The 21456-nt window shown below is 42.1% G+C and overlaps 3 long non-coding RNA genes across 3 annotated transcripts; 1 reads left to right on the forward strand and 2 right to left on the reverse strand.

Annotated features, from left to right (window-relative positions):
• Positions 1-2608: 2608 nt before the first annotated feature.
• On the reverse strand, positions 2609-2949 carry LOC117951553. Its single transcript, XR_004658203.1, has 2 exons — positions 2724-2949; positions 2609-2679 (listed from the first exon to the last, which is right to left on the reverse strand). It is a non-coding gene; the product is annotated as an uncharacterized LOC117951553 (long non-coding RNA).
• A 6416-nt stretch (positions 2950-9365) lies between these two features.
• LOC117951560 lies at positions 9366-13418 on the reverse strand. The gene is made up of 2 exons (XR_004658211.1): positions 13311-13418; positions 9366-9929 (listed from the first exon to the last, which is right to left on the reverse strand). It is a non-coding gene; the product is annotated as an uncharacterized LOC117951560 (long non-coding RNA).
• Positions 10251-20257, forward strand: LOC117951557. The gene is made up of 3 exons (XR_004658208.1): positions 10251-10262; positions 15173-15176; positions 20109-20257. It is a non-coding gene; the product is annotated as an uncharacterized LOC117951557 (long non-coding RNA).
• The last annotated feature ends 1199 nt before the right edge of the window (positions 20258-21456 follow it).

Here is a 21456-nt window from a genome sequence, read left to right on the forward strand (position 1 = left end):
GAGAAAGCCAGACCTTCAAGGAAAGATGTAAGGGCTGAGATGGCACTGTGCTAAGGAGACTACATCCACGCCGAATGCTGCGGACATGCAACCCCTATGGGGAAATTACAATTTACACTCTGTGACACACTACACTACACACAGGCCTGAATAACATGCACTAATGGAGAGATGTCAGAGTGAGTGAACAGGCACCCTGAGCCATTGAGGGGAGGTTCAGTGTCTTGCTCAAGAGCACCGTGGCAGTGGAAGTAAACTCTTCTCCAGCTATTAGTACACACTCTTACTACTTTGGTACTGCTACTTGAACCAGCGACCCTCCGGTTCCCAACCCAACTCCTGACTAAGCTACTGCCACCTACTGCCAGGTTGTACATACTTCTAAGTTCACATACAAAGAATCACACACCTCCTTTTTCAGGTGGGGGTTAAACACTCAGCATCATGATGACAGAATTTCAATGGCTGCATAAACAGAAATCATTGCCTCTTTGAGAGGACAAGACCCCCATGTGTTAATCAGTGAAGCCTCTGTTTATGGTGCTGTTTTTACAGGTCTATAAAATATTAGTCTGAACCACTCTGCTCTTGTGTGTGTGGAAAAGCCACATCTGAAGCCTGCTGGTTTGTCATGAGTGGCTGTGGGGAATAAGAGCTAATGCCGTGGCTTGGGACCCTTCCTATAACAACACAGACTCCTTTAAGGGTCCAACCATGACAGCCAAGACCACTGCTCGGGTCTCGCCTGCTGTACATACTTCAAACATCGAAACAAGCTACAGGAGACCTGTGCCATGTTTACTGACCACCCTGTCTGGCATGTTGCCAAGAGCAGCTGTCAGGCATAAGTCATTCCTCTGACATCACCGCACGTCTCATCCCCTGCCGCTGCCTACCATCCCCTCACCCTGTGGGATGGTACTCAGCCCGGTCTGGAACTTTAAGAAACCATCTCAGACCAATGTTGCTATGCGTGATCATGTATCTCCAAACTCTACTGAGGCAGGACATCCGGAAAGCGATACTAGCCTCATGCTTGCCTGTCTTGCATGACCTTCGTCCTGTCCCTGTGCCTGTTTGCCTTTCTTCTTGTCCCTTAGGGCTCTCTTGTGCATTATCTTCTTTTGCAGGGGTCTTTAGCTAGGTAAAATAGTATTGTTGTAAGCTAAACTGATTATAATAATCCACTAAAGCTACACCCTCCTAAAACTGGGACCACTGTTTCTCTTTTAGCCCCAAAGTAACAAAGAAAAAGTTAAACACGAGCGGTTCAATGGACATAATAGACATATCCCTGACATTCTGACGTTTACGGTAAGCGTATTGTCTCACTTCCGGTGCTCCTGTGTCACGGACGTTAGTTTGCTACTCGCAGCGAAGACGTACTTAACTCTGCTTTATGTCTGGGTTGCATTCAAACTACACTAGTTATACTCAAGCACTTATAGTTATCTTCTCTTACTGCGACTCCCTCGCTGATCTCACAATTGTTAAAACGCTGTTAGCTACTTTAGCTTAGCCATTAGCAGTGGCTAATTCCTCTCCCTGTCATCCTCTCTCTTGCTCTGTGTGTCAGATGTTAAGCTCTTCCTCTGCCTCCTTTAGTTATAAAGATCCATGTAAAAAATTTAGTTTATTTGCTGCTCTGGAGGCTTGTAGGTTTAGTGAGTTTGAGGCACGGCTCCGCACCATGGAATCAAAATAATGCTTTCGTAGCTGGTGCAGGCCAACATACTGTAGCTTCTGTTAGCAGTCCCCTGGCAGGCCCGAGCAGCCGGGCAAGTGGGTGACTGTCCGAAAGAAGCATAGTGCTAGCTCTAAACTGGGGAGTGCACATGATAGCGGTCACGCTAAAACAGAGCCTATGGCTAACCACCAACATCTTAGCATTTCTAACAGTTTCTCCCCACTCAGTGATGCACCCTCTGAGAAGCCAACTCTGGTTATTATGAGCTCTATACTACCAAACGTGAAGTTGGCGGCTCTAGCGGCTGCAGTGTCACAATCCCTGGGGCCAGAGCGGGCGATGTGGAGTCCTATTTAAAGCTGCTGGGAAAGATGATTGTGAATGGAGTAAGATCATACTTTGCGTGGGTGGTAATGATACCCGATCACGCAAATTGGAAATCACTAAAATTAATGTTATGTCACATAGTGCATATGCAAAGACAATGTCGGCCTCAGTAGTTTTCTCTGGACTCCTGCCAAACCTGATCAGCGATGACATGTACAGCTGCATGTCATCCTCCCACCGCTGGCTGTCAGGGTGGTGCCCAGCTAATGATGTGGGCTATGTAGATAACTGGAGGGCATTCTGGGGAAATCTGGTCTGATTAGGCGAGACGGCATTCATCCCACTTTGGACAGAGTTGGTCTCATATCAAGAAATCTGACCGAGTCGCTTATCGGTCATAAACCATGACAACCCAAGTCTGATATCTGTAATCAGAGGTGCAGTGCCACGTGCTTCTCTGTTATTCTCTGACATTATGAGTGTCTATAATGACAAAATTATCACAATTATAAAATTCCTTACCTCTTGCCCTCAACTTCAAACAATTTACCTTTAAATGTAGGACCACTAGAAAGAAAAACAAGATTTGACATGTACTTAGACTGCTTTTATCCTATAGACCTGCAATAATTAATGTTAAAAGTATGTTCAGCTAAGCCATAGACCTGCAATAATTAATGTTAAAGGTACATTTAGCTATGCCATATACCTGTCTCTTAGACCTCATCCCAACGAGGCTACTTAAAGAAGCATTACCTGTGGTTAACACTTTATTATTAGATATGATCAATATGTCTTTATTACCAGGTTATGTACCGCAGTCATTTAAAGTAGCTGTGATAAAACCTTTTCTGAAACAAAACACCCTCGATCCTGAGGTTTTAGCAAACTACAGACCTATATCTAAGCTCCCCTTTCTCTCCAAGATCCTCCAGAAGGCACTGGTGAAAATGACTAACAACCTTCTAACTGCTTCAGCAAAGGACTTGTCTCCGTATTTGTCTTACTAAATCTTAGTGCTGCATTCAAAACTATTACCATACCATCCTGTTACAGAGACTGGAACATTTAGTTGGCAATAAAGGAATCCCACTATATTAATATTATTAACAATCAACCCTGACAACACCAGTCAGTTATTTAAACTTTGAGCATGCATTAAAGATATAAAATCTTGGATGACCTATATTTTTCTGATGTCAAACTCAAACAAAACTGAAGTTATTGTGCTGGGCCCTAAACACCTCCAAACTTCAATATCTAGGGATATATCTTTGCTGGATGGTATTGCCCTGGCCCCCAGCACTACTGTCAGAAATCTAGAGGTTATTTTTGATTAGGATATATCCTTTAACAGCAACTTAAAACAAACCTTCAAGAACAGCCAACAACTTGTTTTCACATTTGTAACATTGTCAAAATTATTCTCATTCACATCTGTAAAATGATTAAAAAACACTACTGTGAACATACCAGATGGGCCACACACAAAACTAGTACCCTTGCCACATGTCTCAACTTAAAACAGAAAAAGATCATAAGAACAACACTCAGAACATAGATATTTTATGAAGTTATTTCAACGGATATGTCTAGGAGTTTTTCTCATTTCCTTTAAGTAAAAAAATGCAACATACAAAACTTCTCAAATAGAAAAACGCATCCACATCAATCACACACATACTTGAAATATCTATATACGTATATTTATAGAAATAAGTAATTATAAATTGATGAAATGGTGAAATGCAATAAGAAGGCCATAGTTTTGCTTTGAGAAAGCTGCAGCCATCACAGGGTTACAATTTTCTGGTCAAGTTTGGGATCAATCAATTTGTCTTCTTATTGATTAAACAGGTAGGCCAGTTTCATAACATCTAGTTGTAACTGGAAGAAAGAGTTGTCAATCTTTCCCAAGTTGGTCCTCCCTGAACTCTGCAACATGATTGGTTTCTATTAGGGCCATCTCGGGTTAGTCTAGACTCAGAATCTGCCGGTGTGCTGAGTAACAGTGTTGCAGACCCGGGGGAGAAGAGAAAGACGATCAAAACCCAGAAATAATGAACGGTTTTGCTTTCTTTTTGTTGAAACTCGGCCAGAAACTACAAGATTGTCAGGGGAGCAGCTCGATTTGGATATTGTAATTCCTTGGGTTGTTGGCGATGTAGGAAAAAATGTTTTTGGCAATCCTTCACTGTTGTGAATGAAGACACGAGGAAAAAGGTATGGATGCTCACTCCACTTTAGACACTAGAGGCACAGTATCTTTCTGTATTTATTTACTTCATAACGGGATTATAACTATAAATAAGTTGTCTCATGCTTTGTGTGTGGCCTTATTCCAATCATGAGACTTTAAGCTTTCAAATGGTGTGCTACATGAGCGTGTTTATGAAGATTTAGTGCTTGCAATTTATGAGTGGAGAAAACATTTTCTCTTAATTGGAGAAAATGGTCCCGTCAGCGGGACGGCGTCGCTAAAGCTGATCCAGAATGCGGCAGCATGTGTTCTGACAAGAACTAAGAAGAGAGTTCATATTTCTCCTGTACTTTTGTACTTTTTTGGTTTGTTTTCAGGGGCAGCAGCTCCAGCATGGAACCCCAAACTTCCCTTTCCCGACCCACACCATGACAGATTTTGTTATTACGTTTTTTGGAAGACCGCACCTAACTACACAAACCAAAAATGCAAAAAGGATTTTGTCCCCCCCCCCTCCCCCCCAATAAATCTGCAAACAGACACAACTAATGCACCTAATTCTTTTCACATAATTACAGGGAGAATGTTTGGAATGTAACATACACACAACACATAAACAGACAAAGATATATTTGTAAACTCAATGAATAACTGCGTCTCTGAAAAATGTAAATAAATCAAAAAGACAAACTGAATCTGTAGAGGAGACATAAACCACGAGAAAATAGGAAAAGGGAGAGAGAGAGAGGGAGTGGGAGGGAGAGAAGAAGAATTGGACAATAAGGTATCATGATAGAAGATGGCCCGGGGCATAGAATCTGGTGTACACACCATATGCACCAGTTTGGGCATTGCATGCATGCATTTACCAGACTTACACACACATATATGGTACAAAGTATATCCCATCCACCAACCCAGCAGGAGGAATGCGGGTCCAGTAAATATCTAAAAGGGGAGAGTTGACAGATGGTAGTCCTGAACACAATAATTACCACATACTTCACACCACGGTGCATGTCTGCTACATCCTCAGCTCCTCAGGCCAATCCCTTCTAACCCAAACCAAAGAACTCACACAGAACCTTCATCCAGCATAGGTCTCACAAAAAAGCTGGGCTTTGGGTTAGCTGCTATATCTAACCCACAACACATAAAGGCTTGCTAGCTGTTAACCAGAAGCATTAGCCCACAGACATACTGTAGGTTTAAGCCCAGCTCCGACCACAGAAGCATATAACCGCAGAGGCACCGGAGGAGCCATTGTCTGCCTCTCTCACCAAACCTACCGTGACAGACTCCGCTAAAACCATGTTCAGACCCCGGGCTGCTTCTCACACCATAAACGCTCAACTTCAATTCACACTATGATTATGCACGCTGAGATGGCCAAGACAGCGTAATCAGCAGATTGGGGATTGGAATCTGCAACCATGAAGATGAGTGGCGCCCACCATCGCAATGTCATGAAAACTAAGCTGCACCTCGCTGCGCTGAGGCTCCCTGGACCCTTAAAATGTCTCAATCTGCCATGTGGTCTCCCTTGATAGAGAGTTCAGAGCCAAACAAGAGGTTGATACTGGAGGAAGACATCAACATTACAACAACTTACGGGGCCAGTTTATTTCAACTTGTTGCACAAGAGCAGCAGATCTTCAAATGTTTACGCCAGAGTTCTTAACCTTGGGGTCGAGATGCTATTTGTTGTTGCTTAATATGGAAACAGGGTTACAGGAGATTTGTCAAATGTGCATGCATGAACCTTTGACATACTGTATTTAGATAAAAATAAGGAGCTTTAATTACATAAAAAGGATCTATTTTGAGTTTACTCAAAGCTCTTGAAAACAGAATAAATATGTACAGTGGCCCTGAAGGTCTAAACAAGAAAGCATTTCCCACAAAAAACGTTTTAGAGAGCAAAACAACATCTCACAAGTCGGCAGAGAAAATAACGTGACATACCAAAAGTCAGTAAGGCAGTCTACATTGAAGGTGAGTCAGTGTTTGCTGTCCACAGCTGCTTTATATTGGATAAAACGTGTCTGCTTCAGTTCATTAAATCCCAGCAGCATCTGAACCCAGCTGGACTGATATGGTGATAAATCAGTCAGCGCGCAGTGCCGTTACACACATACAGACCCGCACACAGATCAGACTGGGCGGTTATGACTCCATATTCTGATGGTTTATGAAGGAGATGCCCAGTTACCCCAACTCATCATAGCCTCTCATCCAACTTTCTCTTCAGCCAAAGTATTGTCTCACGTTTTATCGTTGAAACACATTGTGGTAAAACACTGGTGTTTAACAATATTTGCTAAAAGTGCTATGTGACCACGAACACTGTGCATCCAGTAACCAGTAGCCTAACATAGCTCAAGCAGGGCTTTCATGGTTTCACTGGTCATGACTGTTTCCCAAGATGGCGCCGGCCTGCATGCGTGAATGGTAGAGTCTTCATAAACTATCTTTTTGATAAACTGTCTGTTCACTTACAAAGTTCTCAATGCTTTGGTTTGCATGTAGGGACCCTTATTATGCTACCGTGGAAGCGTGGTGCTATTTTGAGCCTTGTTAGTGGTATAAATTAGCAATTTATTTTTACTTTACCATTGCCCCGAAGACTTGCCTTATAAGCTAATTATTAGTGTGTCGCTAGCTTGTCTCAAGCTAGAGACACATTCGATTAGCATGAAAACATATCCCAGAGAACGGTCGAGTCAGTACCCATGTGTTATTAACCCCTAGGATCATTTTGCGCCGGAATTGTCCTTTAATTTCATGAGAAAAAGAAGAAGAACTACCGTTCATTGACAGCCAGTGCATCCAATCAGCAATGAGGAATCACTGTCCAATAGCTACCTTTTCCGGTTTGGGTCTCACCAAATGTCGTTTTGTTTCTTGCTTTGCTGGTGTGTTTTCTGAAATGTTAGTTTCTTTTGTGATATTCTGTTTTGTTTTCTAAAAGGTTGTTTTGTTTTGTGAAATGCTTTTTGGTTTTAACCTTTGGGACCCCTGTGAATATGTAACAGAATTTTGAGACTTTAAAATCTGTGTGAAATAGGTTAAGAAATCTAGATTCAGACAAAACAAATACCTTACATTTTTGCCTTGAAATCCAACCAACCACACAGAGAACAGATTTATTACATGACTCAATAAAATGTGCCGTGAGGCAACGGATAAGTAAGGGTTTAAGGGCTAGATCAGGGATTGTGAGCTGGATAAAAGTGTGTTCTGTGTGTGCATTAACGATGCAAGGCAGCCTGCTCCCTCTCTCTCTCCCTCTCTCTCTCTCCCTCTCTCTCTCCCTCTCTCTCTCTCTCTCTCACTGTGATCTTTCAGCACGAGGTAATGATGAAGGATGATTCCAGGGTTCACTGAGTTGGTCTTCAAGCACTCCACTGACCCCCCTCTGTGCACTCAGCTCTGATGCTTGGCCATGCAAGGAATGTTCACACATACGGATTCAAACCCAAACACTTAGGCATGGCCTGAAAACTGGTGGCAGGTTATCTAACATTCCTGACCTGGACGACACTGGGTAAATATAGACACTGAAAACTACAGCACTGGTTGTTTGTTCAAATGCCTTAAATGACCTATGTTTACGATTTTCTGAGATGGACCTCGTGTGGCGGCGCGAATTATGACTGTTGCCTGTCAGAAGCAAAGGTGGAAGTAGCGTGATGTTGTTAAAGTACCGCAAAAGTTCTTTGGGAAGAGGTCTAAATGGATGTTTGGGTGACACAAGCAACTGGTGTTTGCTTTCCCTTTTACTGCCAGCTGTCAACGTTGTTTTTTTTACCATGGCCCTCCCCTTAACTTAACTACAACTCAACCACGTTGTTTTTTAAACCCAAACCACAATATGTTTCTAACCTTAACCAAGACATTATTGGCTCTAGAGAAGGACATGCCAGTCCATTGGTCAGTCAGTCCACCACTTTGGTCCAGAATGAAACAACTCAATAAACACAGGATGGACTGTCATGACATTTTCTACAGACATTCACGGTCCCCAAAAGATAAAGCCATCTGACCTTAGTGATCATTTTACCTTTCAGTTATTTAAAGAATAATCTTAACATCTCCTGGATAGATTGACAAAATATTTGCTGAAGATATTTCTATTGGATAAACTAAATTATTGGATAGTTGGTTATGAAATTTGGTACTTGCATTAAAGGTCAGTAGGGGGTAACCATCAATACCTTTGGTGGTCTATTGTATAGTTTGTGTTTAGTGCTAATTAGTCTCGCATGGCCAGACCTATCTTGACAGCACTGCGGAGTAATGTCTGGCTACACCACACATACATTCAGGGAAAGGAGAAAATAACCACTATTGGTTGTTTGCATTTCTTTAAACCACTCCCAATCGTCTTGGGTGGCCAAGCTCCAGACACAGCAACGGACGGTGGCTCAGCAACATGGTCTCCGGAAGGAACTAGTTTTGGTGGAATTTTAGAAAAACGCCAAAAAGAAAAACGCCACATACATTACATGAACTGTGGACACAAAACAGTAAAGTGAGCTCAATCAAACTAGCTGGATAAATGGGTAAGTGTAATTCTGTTCTCTTACCAGTGTTTAGCCGTGTGTTCTTTGTCCATAGCAATACTCTCCAACTGGTCCCAAAACGTCCCTGATTTACTTAATAAATCTAAAAGACCATTCCCCGAATAGACTAAGCAGGCCTGCCTTGTAACATGATCCAAATCTTCTTCTTCTTCTTCTTCTTCTTCTTCTTCTTATTCTTCTTCTTCTTCTTCTTGAGAACGGCAACACACACAGAGTGTAAGATGAGGGACGTCCGGCAATTATCCTGAAAATGTATTTCCTTTGATCCAGACTAAGTGGTAGTTAGCAAATGTTCTGCTAAAACACTAATTTAAGATGGTGAGCATGGTAAAAATGCTTGACATCAGCATTTTATTGTCATTTTCATTGTGTTAGCATGTTCATTGTTTCATGCTGATGTTAAGATCTCACTCAAAGCTCTGCTATGTTCAGTGCTGCTGTCCCAGTGCTGCTAGCATGGCGGTGACACTTACCCTTGTTTTAACCCAATACATGATCTTCCCCTAACCTTAACCAAGGAGATAAACCAGATCAAACCTTAGCCAAAGAGTTGTCAGGCCAGAAATGGATGGCCGTCAGTTGTCTTTCTGGAAAGTAGTAACAAAGATGCCGATAGGGGCACAGGATCAGAAAACACCCACATCGTTGGGAATTGCTTTTCATAACACATTATTAAAGTCAGCCAACACCTCTGATGCTAATATAGCATTGGCTTACAATGATTAGTAGCTTTTTTATGAGCAAAAGCCCCCTCAGAGCTTTTATATGAAGTTTGTGGTGTTTATCCAACTGCTTCTGTGTGTTTATGGTCCAGCATCAGTAGATTTAGATTTTCTCCTTTCTCCTTGTTTTACTTTTACATTTACCCTGTCTGTTTCTTTCTCCCTTTCTCTTGGTTGAAGGGCAGTGGAGAGGGGAGAAAAAAAGAGCGAGCCTTCCAACCCCATAAGATTGGACTCCATCAGCCATGCATCAACCACAAGCATTGGTAACCACACTGTCAAATGCTTATGTCAGATGTTATAAAGTGCCCATGTGGGCCTTATGAAGGACCCTGTGTGCCATCTCTAATAAAGGGCCCTTCTATCCCCACGGCGACTCACAGAGTGGTCTGGCCAGGGGCTCGATCCTAAAAATAAAGAAACATACATATGCATTTTAGGATGTGTCATAGAAAATTCATGCAAACTCACTGATGCTCACACCAGAGATTTATTCAGAACAGGCATTAAAAAATAATAAAGAGAGGGCATTTCATGGGTTTTAATTAAAACGATTCATTACAGTTTTTCAGTCTGACAGCAGCACTAAAATAAGCAGTCTCCTAACCTTTTTTTCAGACGCCATTGGGATGAGGTTGGGAACATGTTGGTCAGCACTGCTGTTTACAGAGCTGCCAAGCCGTTGACATATTGTCAAAATAGTAGCACTTAATCAGCGAGATTTCCCCAAGGAACAAAATGTACAGAGCAAACAAGAAATACCCATGCTCAGTTCGTACCTCCCACAACTCACACCAGAGAATTTGTGTCCCAAAGCACTTCTGGCACATGAAATTAAGGGGCCAGGCTGACAACCCAGTTAACCAGCCCTAGACTGCTTGATGTGGATGGGAAATGTGGGAACAAGAGGCTTTAAGGGATTTTAATATTTTTCCTATTTCTTCTATTTCTTTAACACAGCTGTTTTTAGCAAAGAAGCTCTAAAAACAGACTGCTTGCTGACAGACTGACTGCCGGACAGACTCGCTGGTGAACACAGTGGAGCATTTAGCAGCCAATGAGGCAGATATTCCCCTCAAGAGTTGGTAGAGGCTAAAAACAGTGCTAAAATGAGAGTGAATACTGGACTTGCACTTGTCAAGGTGAGCAGAAACACGATTCCAAATGAATGCTAACTTCAAATGGATGCGCAAATAGTCAACTGTTTGCTACAAGTCCTCTATATCAAGTTAAAAGGTGATAATATCTTAGTGTTGTGTTGAGAGCTTGTTTCTGCTTCCCCCAAGTGGCCAATAATATTACTTATTGTAGGTTAAACTGAAGTAAGGAAAATGTATGGATGCCTTTAAATTATTCCGCGTGCAGTGTGCATTATACTGACAACTGAGATTAGCCTAATGGCCCAATCCCAAATTGAGCCTTGAGGACTAAGGACTACAGACTCGCAGACTTAATTGATCTCATGTTCTAAGTGGTTGAGTGTGTGAGGCAACATGGGCTCAGATAGAGTAGGTATAAATGGGATTGGGACAGCGCTTCAGGAGATCTTATGTTACTTTGGTTGCTGACAGTTGCCGGTTCATTTTAAATGTGTTGCTTTACACACGGCCACGGCACAGGAGACGCTTGCCTGATTCCACGATTGCCTGATTTTTTCAAACTCTTGTTTTACAAGCTGGACAACAGGTCCGTTCCGTGATTGCTTGTCGTGTGTTTCCCTATGGTCTCCACGGTAAAGGTCACAATGCGTTTACCAACAATTTCCTTTGGGGAAGTCTGCATCGATGCAGACTAAAGGAAAGGGCTCTGTGAGTATGTACTCACGCCTTCACACCCTTTGAAATTCAACATCGGGGCAACCCTAAGCCCTTATGAATTTTACAAGAACACACACCTAAGTCCATGAGTCTGCAAGTCCAGACTTTGGGATTGGACCACTGTATTTCGTCACCTTTAAAAAAAAACTATTACTTAATCCCAAAGACTTCCAGGAACTGGGCCATACCTTTCAAATGCCTGCAGAGACAAGGGGAAATAGCAATGACTGACCTGTCAACTTCAAGCCATTCTCTGACATACAGCTCCATCCTCTTCTTATCTTAAGCTCGCTTCTGCTCTGAGGCACTTCATCCATTTCCCTGTCACTTTTTGTGTCTTGTCTGCGATGATGCTTGCACAGGGGTAATTGGAATGTGTGCACATGTTTGTTTGTGCGTGCATGTGTTAACGCAACTGTGTCTTTGTAATGGGTGTTGGGGTGATGGGCGGGCGGTTTTGGGCCTCTGCTCCGCGGATGTCATAATTAGGAACTGCAATTCTGGGAATTCCTGCTAAGGTTGGATGGTCCTAGAACTTTTCCTCTGCTGCAGCAGCCCAGCCCCCTCTCAGCCGCTGGCCTTACGGAAAAATACAACATGTTCCAACACACACCATCACAGCAATCAATTACCCTCTAACCGTAGAACACACATCGTAAACAACAAATAGCCCAAAACATCCTAGAATTGTAACCTCATGGCACTGAGGTTCACAAGCATCTGTGACATGTTGGTTTGATCTGGACCCAACCACTAATTCAAGAGCTGGCTAATTAACCTCAACTATTCTAAATATATCATGTGCTTTATTTATTTATATCGCTATCAAAAAGTAGACCCTTCCAAACAACGGGAAAAAAACTAAAGGCACTACTCATCAGTACAGTAAAACACTATTCTTTATAGACAGGTAGTCTTATATAAGGCTGTTAAATTATCACCAGTGGTGTTTTCACACAAGGCGCAAGTATAGAAACTGCTCCCCAATCTAGACATGTCAAATAACACTTTTCTAATGAGCTGCTTTAAAGGGTTATTATTGCTCACTAATGCATAGGCTTACAGTGTCCAACATGTGTCTGAGGAGCGCTGGATAATCACAGACGCAAATAAGAGTTTGGATATTTCCCCTTCAGAATCTGACTTCTTATAACTCCAACATGAAACCTTGTTGGTTAAATGAAAATTGAATATAGTTACTTTTAGGTATTTGTGCTATTGGTTTACTCATTCTAAGCAGCTGGTTCACAATTAAAAAGTGCATGATGCAACCAAAAACAAGTGTTACATGTGGCTGCAATCAGTCAAACATTTTACACAGCTTAATTCACAATTACCTCTACAGGCCCTCACCTGCAAGGACTGGTTCTATTTTCTTCAGACAGTCCTTTGAGTCCCACATTTTAGGCTTCATCAAGCTGTTCTTTGAAAAACTAAAGAGTTGTGTCTGCTTCCAACTTTACTCACGAGGTCTACCTTGTTCAGACCCGGATTCACATAGCGTAGCCGAGACCTCACAGTGCCTTATGTGACAGAAATTTGAGAGCACTGCCAAATTCATTGGCCGCCTCAGGGATGTTGGGGGCATGCCACCTTATTAGTGCTTCACAGGTTGGTCTAGCATTAGCTTTTATTGCTTGTGTTGTGGCCAGTATGCTTTGTGGAGATAATCGCACAATAAACACATTGAATAGCATAAGCAGATTTGCAACAACATATTCATACATTCATTAAAAGGGAGGTTGCAGCCAATGAACGGTGGGGGGCTAACTTTTTATATGATGATAGAAATTGTCCCCGGACCACTAAAATATGTGTTGAAAGATTTAAGATGGGGGGCAGAGAGAGAGAGAGAGAGAGAGAGAGAGAAAGAGAGAGAGAGACGGTGTGTGTGTGTGTGTTTGTTTGTTTTACGGAGTCAGTCACTTGTTTTCGTCATGGTAGGAGTGCTGCCAGGAGTGTTGTACTCACTTGGACAGGTGAAATGGGTGGAGCTGAAGAGCCATGTGGTCCAAAAATGCCTCAGAGGCTATATCGGGTCAAATGAGCTCACGTTAAAAGGCATATACACTGTAAGTTTATTCATTTATTTTCCATATTACCATCAAGTGAATAAATGAATGCATAGATGGATGAATGAGGCTGCCATATCCACTCTCAAACACATTTACACACCAGAGCCCACATTTTGGTCTTACAGTGGAAAGAGGTATTGTTCCACTTCAGGAATACTGTGAGCCAGCTTGTCTTCTAACACAGTCTAATGAGGCAGGAACAAATGACTATCCACTCTAACACTCTTTCTCTACGTGCACTTCTCTGAATATTGTCAATTATCCCCCATGTCTTGGCTGACCTGACTCTGAATGTGGGTCACAGGCTACACAATCACCTGGTAATTACCACAGAGTAAACAAGCCAAGCCAGGGTAGAAGTTTTAATGATTGTCAGGCTGCCACAAAGGACCCTTCATCTCTAATGAGGGGTAAGTGTGTCATATTATGTTGCACAAATCGTTGGACCTGACCGTAATGATAAATATAGCCTCCTTGGACCCAATATTATGGGATAAAGACATTTTGGCGGATCAGTGTGATCAAATAGAAGTGTAACCCAGAAAGGCTCCCCGTCGATGCTGTCTAAACTGACCATACATAATAAGCCCTTTGCTCAGTTTTTGAATCAGATGATTAATTGCTCACCGGCCTTTTCAGCAGCTATGACACCATGTGCCACCCACGGAGTCCGCTCTGGCCTCATGTCTCACTCTCAATAAATGGGGCCTTTGTGTCCCAGCTGCTCTCTTTTGTCCCAGCATGCCCACCTATCAGAGGGGTCGACCCCTGTGTCTCTAGCCATGATGACATCACCTCTGCCCTCATCGAGGCCAGAACAGCCAAGGTGAGGGCTCTCATGGGCATCTACGGGCCATCTCTTTCCCCTTATCACTCAATCACTCCTTTGTGCTGGCGAGGACTGCAGGCTTATATGGACAGTAATGAGACGGAACACTTTGTAATCTGCCAGCGCTCTAGCAGTATAACCCGTACAGAGAAAACTCTATAATAGCACATTGTTTGAGGAAAGTTAAGTGAGGGTCTGAGATGTGGCGCTTTCACACCGGTTGGTATCAGAGCCCAGAGTTTGCCTGCTGAGCTGGGCCAGTAAAACCTCTCTTTTCACGAGTCAGGTGAGCTAACACACCAAAGAGTGTATTAATGGGGGAAAGAGAGAGCGCGAGAGAGAGAAACATTTATCAGCTCAATGTTACAAAATGACGTGTTTTTCTGTTGTGGTACGCACACAGGCAGTGCAAAACATCAAGTTAACTGGCTCCCTAGTGAGTTCAGACAGATTCTCTCTCACAAAGTCAACTTTGAGGAGATACAAGGTTTCCAACTAAAACCATCAACATGTTCAACCACACTCATACACAAAAGCATACAGACATAAACTGAGCCAAATTTAAAAAGTAAGATATCATCTTCAGGTTCCTCAAAAACTCTGGTATTTGATGTCTCAATGTTTCCTTCTCATGCACACTGCGGGACTGCTCGGCTTTGATTTACTGCTGTTCACATGATGTTTTTATGGCTACGTTCTGTATCAGCCCAAACTAAACCTTGAATGCCAAATAACAACATTCATATAAGAAATAAACACCTGGCATTCTTAAATGACAAGTTGTTTTGCAGAAATTACAGTTGTGCTCAGTGCAGAACTGCTAGTTTAAAGGAATAATTCAACATGAATTGAAGAAACAATCCATACCAATCTCATGCCTGTATGATAAATATGAAGCTACAGCTAACAGCCAGTTAGCTTAGCAAAAGGCTGGTAAAACCGCAACCCTGAGTTTTAAAACTTTTCGTACAGATTAAACAAATAATCTTCAAAATACTTAGTGAGCTTTTAGTAGGCTAGAATGTGGATTTTGTTGCCTTTGGACAGAGCCAGGCTAGCTGTTTCTCCGTGTTTTCAGCATGAATGTGTTTCAGCCTTTTGCGCCAAGCTAAGCTAAGCTAAACCGCTTCTGGCTTCATTTAACGCCAGACAAGAGAGTGGAATAAAGCATTTCTTCTTTTTCCCTACATATCAAACCATTCCTCTTTACCTTGCGTTGTTTACTCATCACTTTTTGCACCTGATACACCACTTTAAACCTTATTTGCATTGTTTTTTGGCACGGAGGCAACATTTTACATTTCTTTTCAAAAATAATTATGCAGTCAAACACCTCCAATACAACTGTACCAGAGTCACAATTACCACTTTAAGGTAGGTATTAGATCAAGGACCACAAAGAGAGATGTATGGTCATGTAAAATCAAGTTAGTTTCTGTTGGAAAGACTTGAGGGGGAAATATCAGATTGGGGCTGTTTTTAACTGCAATGTGAACATTGCCCTATTCTTACTCATCTGACAACAAAAACCCAAAACTATACGTTTTTTATTGAAGTCTCTTTGGGGTCACTCAGGAGTTATTGTCCAGCCGCTTTCCACAAATCAACCTGAACTTTTAATCGAATTACACACACATGCTGCCCGTAAAGTACTATAAGGAGTCTGTAAACTAGTACCATTAATTGCTGTTACAGAAGCCTCCCTCCCAGTGAAGCAACCCCCCAATCACACAAAAATATACATACTCAGACACACACACACCCAAGCCTGGCCTCTCTGTTGTGGTTTCATTGGTTGAACACTTGCCAGCACCCCAGGGGTCCCAACTCAGAACACATGTCTGCTTTCTGTATGTTTACAGTTCAGCAGTCAAAGTGAATGAACGTTACTCCTGTCAAAGCATACTTGTCTATTTTCTGGACAGTGTCAGCAAAAGGAGGCAAATGTTTTCTACACAAAAATAAACATGAAACAGATTCTTAATACCTCTGACAGAAGACAGATTAAATGTTAAAAAATAAATAAACAGATCACTTTAACTGTCACGCAACCATCCGAGGCCACCAAACCTCGACAGTCCTCACACTTAGGATGCAGCATAGTTGTCGTTACAGGCAGCAAAAGCTCTGCGTTGTGTTCAAATGTCCAAGTGACCTCAACACATGACATGACAAGTGTTTGGAGGCTGAAGGTACGGTGGCCTTGGGGCAAAGAGCAGATGCCTTGCAGCACATAGCCAGCCACCTCTCACAGGTTGGGATGACAAGATAAGACAAAATGATATTTATCTTGAGGGAAAATGCTGTACATGTATCAGGAAATGTCTACATATGAATGTATCTGCATACATCATGTAATCATGTCACAGCTCTTTCAGAGCTATGAGACTGGTAATGTGACAGATAGGATTTAATAATCACCACACCCGCTGATCTATATTCATCTTTGACCAGCCCTTTTGCACGTTGCGCTGCTGCACACGCATGAACCATAATAGAATGTATGCATGGACACGCCCACACAGTATTATTCAGATTTCAACTGAGGATGCAAAATATTAAAGTGATGGTGCAGTGCACTTATACGAGCCTGGTCCCACTTTGTATTGCAACTGCTGCACAGCAGTTTCTGCTTCCCCACGGGATAGACACAGTTTTTTTTAAACTTACCATCACAACTTGCAGCAGTGTGCTACAAGGCTTCCAGTCTGCTGGAAATCCAAAAGTACATGTTATTTTGTTTGTTGCGGATTGACGTAAACTCTAGTCAACAAGAAGAAATCATTGTCCAATAGGTATCTATCTTTTCTGGTTTGAGTCTCACCAAATGCCGTTTTCTTTTCTCTTTTGCTGTTATGTTTTCTGAAATGGGTTTTGCGAATTGCTCTCGTGTTTTCTGTTTTCCGTTGTGCTTTGCCCTTCAGGGCTTCATATAAAGTGCATCATCACCCTGACAGACTTACAAAACTTGAACTCAACTTTTATTGGATGACATGTCTTTGCTTCATCTGTTCATGACAATTATTTGTGTTATATGTGATTAAAAGCTCCAGAATAGCCACTAACAGGTTTTACTAATACCATAAAATCATCTGTTGAGTGTTTGATGGTACCATACGCCATAAGGTGATATCCATTATGTGGAAGTTGAGGTAAGATTATATAAACAAACTTAAATATATGTTTATAGATATGTTTAAAAATACACAGATGGCTGCTGCCTGCTCACCCATTGCAAGCTGTTTTGGAAACATGATTATTTTAAAACTTGTGAATTTAGTTTTAAATTGCGATTTTCATTCATTTGGTCAGTCAAACCGCTGGATGTTCTTGTTCCCAATGCTTGGCATTTTGTCCTTGCATTCAAGTGAAGTAGTAAATATGAATCGTACCACTTTTCTCCACATTTTGCCAATTCACTTCATTTTGTCCTGCAGTGGTGTAATGTTTTAAAAGTGCCATTCACCTGGTTAAACTTACTAGACTCTTCCTGGTCCCAAGCCTTAAAGGGCTATACTCAATATTCAGAACATTAATATAGCAGTAAAAACACTATGTGAAGATATATTGGAGTAATGGTGTCTTGAGCAGAGAATGAAGTGTGTGTTGTAATCAAAGCTTCTCTGTTTCTTTGTTTTGCTAGCCGGTCTGGCAGCGCGTGCATGTTAGTGCATGTGAGTGCCTTGTGTGTCAGGATCTCATGCAGAGGGCCGTCACACAGCGTCAGTATTAGATTAGGAACGGTCTGAGAGACCTGTGTGGAGGCAATCCCAGACCACCTTTTATTGTATCAAGTACAGCACCTTTAAAGGTGCCCTGTGGAGTTTTTTTTTTGTTTCTTGAACAAATAAGACATATTGTTTTTATCTGATATGATTGGGCAACCTTACTGGGGGAGGAGCAGTATTAAAATGGTTCAATAGGCAAACAGGTGTCATGCCTCCCTTACCCAATACAGCTGTCTCTTTGCACATCGGTGCATGGCACAAACCCACTTGTAGAAACAATGCTCTTTAGCACTAGGGGTCAAAAACTACACCGGTTACCTTTAACTGAATTTAAATGTTGTAACAAAGTACAATATGCTGAGTGTAAAGCATGACTGTTCATTTCTGGATTTAGGAAAAATGTAGCTTGACAAAATAAAAGTCAAGGTCCACTTATCAACTGTTCCTTAGTGGATTGCTCTGTTGTCATGGAGATATGTTGAGAGGTGCCCAAGATCAGATTTCTCCATCCACTGAAGAAAGACTGTGGCATATGATTGTGATTCTGAAAAAAAGCTAGTAAGTGGACCTTGAGTGATTTGTTTCTGTCAAAAATGCAGAGAAAGGATTAATTATTTTTACTAATTAAGTGAAACCCAGACTAATAAGAGGAATATTAAAGTGTCTTAATAAGTATAGCTAATGTTTGAATCCCTTCAGGTTGTAAGTCTCGGTTTGAAGACCTCCAGCAGTTTGTCCCATATGACTTGAATGCAGCACCAGTAGGCAGCAGTGACGCACTCTGGTCCACTGCAGCACACTGATTGGGCCAAATCGAGGGTGTGTTCACAGCGTGGGCAGCTTTTAACAGACGTGAATTGAGCAGGAGATTCCAGTTTGTGGTATAGTCACAACTGGAAGCACTCCAAGCCAATCTCCAGACGCGCGCCACGCTGCACTCCTGTGAGCCTGCTGGAAATCCAGGGGACTGAAAATACTGCTGCATTTCCATTCTGTGCTCAAGCATAAGCCAATTTGTGGCACACAGACTGGAAGAACTTTTCTTAAGGAGGAGATTATTGATCATAGGCGGAGATGACATTTGAGTGGGGGGGGTGGGCTACTCATCGTAGCAGCTGAGACCTGTCCTACCACTTGGGAAACAAAGCAGATTTTAAATTACATTGTGACAGTTTAAATGTAACAATTCTCCCTTATGAAATCCAATCGTGGCACGGCTATCTTGTCAGAATGAGCCTGCACTTAAATTCATTTAAAATGTAGCAGTGTAACATTTAACAATCAGTGTTTGACCTACAGTCTGTTGAGATGTCTCTTCAAACGCAGAAACAAAGCTCAATCACACCCTAAAACGTTAACAAAAAAGAACTGTATTTTGCCATAATCCAATGAAAGAATAAGTAATAATCCACAGCGATCAGATCTCCAAAAAGGGTTCCAGTGTATCTCTACGGCCGTCACCTTCACCAGCCAGCTCCACACAGGTGGACAAGGCCTCTCCACTTTGCAACCCAGAGCCCTGAAAAAATGTACTTTTAACTAAAGTAGTATATGATATCAGATGTATTATCTACCACCATTTAGTTGTTTTCTGTTATTTAAAATATGTATGAACTATCTGGTCATGCCAGATAGTTTATAGTAGTTTATAGATAGTTTATATATGGTTTATTCCACTAATGTATGAAACAATGCAAAAGGCTGCAAATAAAGGCTTCGACGGGTATAGGTTATTGATGCTGTATTACATTAAAATAAGAACAGACCATACTATCAAAAATAATATTTGTAGGAGTGTAATATCATAAGGACAGAAAACAAAAGTAAGACAATATCATCATAAATCCTGGCAGACCAAATCCACCAAAAGAATATAGTGGGCCAATTGAAATGTTGTGGTTTCCTATACACTGCACCATCTCCTGGCCAAAATACCTCCCTTTTCTCAGCTGTGGTGACTTCTCCAAAATTCATTCCACTGACTAAAAACCTCAATTAAAGTGACACACACACACACACACACACAGCCGATTGTTTCCCCATGTTCGTTTATGGGGCGCCTGAGCAGTGGCGTAATGTATTTGTGTCAGGTTCTGAGTTTTAGTTGGGTCTCCACACCCCCTCAAATCCCACTCAGACACTGACTGCGTTCCAGGCAACCCGTAACTCGTGTTTTCTCAACCTTCTACCCGTGAAGCCCTGGAACGGCAGTCAAACCCGTAACGTACTACTCGTAAACTCGTATCAGATCGTTGTACTCCCAGTTACAGTTCTGATGTCACACACGTAAACAGCAATGTCAACCCGGTTGATGCTGTACAGAAGATGGCGATTAACAATAAGAAATAGAAATAACTATTCACAACTAGTAATTATTTACATTGTAATCAAAACAATACACATATGATTGTGTACTACTACAGGTTATGTTTATTAAATGAAGCCCAAAATATGTTGCCAACTAGAAATTGCCAGCACCAGCTGGCGCCAGCTAACGCTAACGTTAGGTAGCCGCTAGCTGCTAACGCTCGCTTGAAGGGTTTGTTGTGACTTTGCCTGGAACGCTACCAAATCGTGAGTCGTGACTTGAAGTTGTAACTTAAGGGCTAAAAATTGTGTCTGAAATGCAGCATTAATCACAGCAACCTTTCTCATTATTAACACACAATAACAACCCTAACCCTAGTTCTGAACATTTGGCCTTCTTTTAAACAGCTTTTATAGAACCGACCCAGGTTTTTTAAGGAGGTTTTTTAAGTGTTTTACCTACACCAGTGGTCCCCTTGTGCCCGTGCCTCTTGCAGCACCCATCCAGGGCGTTACGTTTTTACCCTAACCCTACCCCTTGTGTGGCAGGTTGAAGTTTGATTCAAACCTAACATTTTTAAAGATAAAGCATCCCAGATAAGGAAGACATTGTCTTTGTGGGTTCTTTGGAGTTACATGTCATCAATATGTTTCCCTGGGTTTCCTCTAGCTGCTCTAGTTTCCTCCCACCATCCAAGGACATGCAGGTTAAGTGAGAATTGGCTGAATTGCCTGGATTTGTCTTCATGTGTTTGGCCTATGAGTGCCTGGAATGGTGTAATTAAGAAAAGGAAGGAACAATCAGAAGCACTGGGCCACCTGAAGGCTTGGGACCCAAGTGCAGAAGCACACCCGGCACCCTGACAGTCGTTTCTTGACGTTGGTACCATTTCCTGTCCCCCAGTTGCCATCTGGCAGGATGAGTAACACAGGGACATGCTGGCCTGCATCGCACCAATGGCTCCTATAGAGGCCTTTACCTGAGAGTGGTGATACCATTAGCTCCCTGGAAACATTTCGAAGGTTCCTGCATGCACATGGCATCCTCCATCCAAGTGTTGCTCTTGAAAAAGATTCCTCTTAGGTCTCCAAATGTGCAACCCTGCCAATGGTCGGTCCTCTATTCTTAGATCACTCCCTGTGGTTAGCAGACCTCATTGTCACAGACTTAACTGGAC

Source organism: Etheostoma cragini, chromosome 10 (genome assembly GCF_013103735.1).
Source record: "Etheostoma cragini isolate CJK2018 chromosome 10, CSU_Ecrag_1.0, whole genome shotgun sequence".
NCBI lineage: Eukaryota > Metazoa > Chordata > Actinopteri > Perciformes > Percidae > Etheostoma > Etheostoma cragini.